A 2186-nucleotide genomic window follows, 5' to 3' on the forward strand; every position below is an offset into this window, starting at 1 on the left:
AGAATATGGATATCACCATTCAAGAAGAGCAAGTAGATTTGCCCTTCCTCTGCCTCTTTCTTCTAATCAGGCCCTCAACAGATTGAATGATGAATTGGTGAGGGCAATCTTCTTTACTAAATCTACTAATTCAAATGCTAATCTCTTCTGGAAATACCCTCACAGACAAGCAAGCTATTTTTACCAGCTATCTTGGTATCCCTTAGCCTAGTCAAGATGACACAGAAAATTAACCATCATAGTATCCCTGAAGATAATAATAGCAATAACAAAACCCAAATAGAGTTCAACTACAAACTAAATTAGCTCATCCCCCTACACTAACGGCATAACAAAAGAGACATGACCATTTACAAGCATAAACACTATTTACTTCAGTCTGTATTATTTTACATACAATTCCTGATACTCAAGAAAATTATGAGACATTGAAAAATGTAAGACAAAAAATTACAATTATTGTCAAGAGATAAAGCAATCAACAAAATCAGACTCAGAGATGGCCCTGGTCTTGGATTATGAGATAGGGACATTTACATAACTAAAATTAATATGTTAGAGGATCTACTGGAAAAAGTAGACAACATACATGTGTGGGGAAAGTTTAGTAAAAAGATAGATAACATAATAAGGTAAAATAATAATACTAGAATTCTAGATATTGAACTAGAGTTGGAAGAGGCGAGTCCGGTCTCAAAATGGAGGGCCATGATCCAAAGGAACCAGAACAGTTGAGAAAACTGTTTATTGGTGGTCTGAGCTTTGGAACTACAGATGATAGCTTAAGAGAACATTTTGAGAAATGGGGCACACTTACAGATTGTGTGGTGATGAGAGACCCCCAAACAAAACGTTCCAGGGGCTTTGGTTTTGTGAGTTACTCTTGTGTTGAAGAGGTGGATGCAGCAATGTGTGCTCGACCACACAAGGTTGATGGGCGTGTAGTGGAACCAAAGAGAGCTGTTTCTAGAGAGGATTCTGTAAAGCCTGGTGCCCATCTAACAGTGAAGAAAATTTTTGTTGGTGGTATTAAAGAAATACAGAAGAATATAACTTGAGAGACTACTTTGAAAAGTATGGCAAGATTGAAACCATAGAAGTTATGGAAGACAGGCAGAGTGGAAAAAAGAGAGGATTTGCTTTTGTAACTTTTGATGATCATGATACAGTTGATAAAATTGTTGTTCAGAAATACCACACTATTAATGGGCATAATTGTGAAGTGAAAAAGGCCCTTTCTAAACAAGAAATGCAATCTGCTGGATCACAAAGAGGTCGTGGAGGTGGATCTGGCAATTTTATGGGTCGTGGAGGAAACTTTGGCTGTGGTGGAAACTTTGGTGGAAGAGGAGGCTATGGTGGTGTAGGTGGTGGCAGCAGAGGTAGTTATGGAGGAGGTGATGGTGGATATAATGGATTTGGAGGCGACGGTGGTAACTATGGCGGTGGTCCTGGTTACAGTAGTAGAGGAGGCTATGGTGGTAGTGGACCAGGATATGGAAACCAAGGTGGTGGATATGGTGGCGGTGGTGGAGGATATGATGGTTACAATGAAGGAGGAAATTTTGGAGGTAACTATGGTGGTGGTGGGAGCTATAATGATTTTGGAAATTATAGTGTACAACAGCAATCAAATTATGGACCCATGAAGGGGGGCAGTTTTGGTGGAAGAAGCTCGGGAAGTCCCTATGGTGGTGGTTATGGATCTGGTGGTGGAAGTGGTGGATATGGTAGCAGAAGGTTCTAAAAACTCAGAATAAAAGGGCTACAGTTCTTAGCAGGAGAGAGAGTGAGGAATTGTCAGGAAAGCTGCAGGTTACTTTGAGACAGTCGTCCCAAATGCATTAGAGGAACTGTAAAAATCTGCCACAGAAGGAACGATGATCCACAGTCAGAAAAGTTACTGCAGCTTAAACAGGAAACCCTTCTTGTTCAGGACTGTCATAGCCAGTTTGCAAAAAGTGCAGCTATTGATTAATGCAATGCAGTGTCAATTAGATGTACATTCCTGAGGTCTTTTATCTTTTGTAGCTTTTTCTTTTTCTTTTTCTTTTCATTACATGAGGTATATTGCCCTGTAAATTGTGGTAGTGGTACCAGGAATAAAAAATTAAGGAATTTTTAACTTTAAAAAAAAAAAAGAATACTAGAATTCTAAAAATGCTACCAGATATAAAGAATTCCTT

The 2186-nt window shown here is 39.0% G+C and overlaps 1 pseudogene; it reads left to right on the forward strand.

Annotated features, from left to right (window-relative positions):
* Positions 1 to 664: 664 nt before the first annotated feature.
* On the forward strand, positions 665 to 1942 carry LOC132366524 (heterogeneous nuclear ribonucleoprotein A3-like; annotated as a pseudogene).
* Positions 1943 to 2186: the final 244 nt, after the last annotated feature.

The sequence above is a fragment of the Balaenoptera ricei genome, chromosome 5, assembly GCF_028023285.1.
Source record: "Balaenoptera ricei isolate mBalRic1 chromosome 5, mBalRic1.hap2, whole genome shotgun sequence".
In the NCBI taxonomy this organism is placed as follows: Eukaryota; Metazoa; Chordata; class Mammalia; order Artiodactyla; family Balaenopteridae; genus Balaenoptera; species Balaenoptera ricei.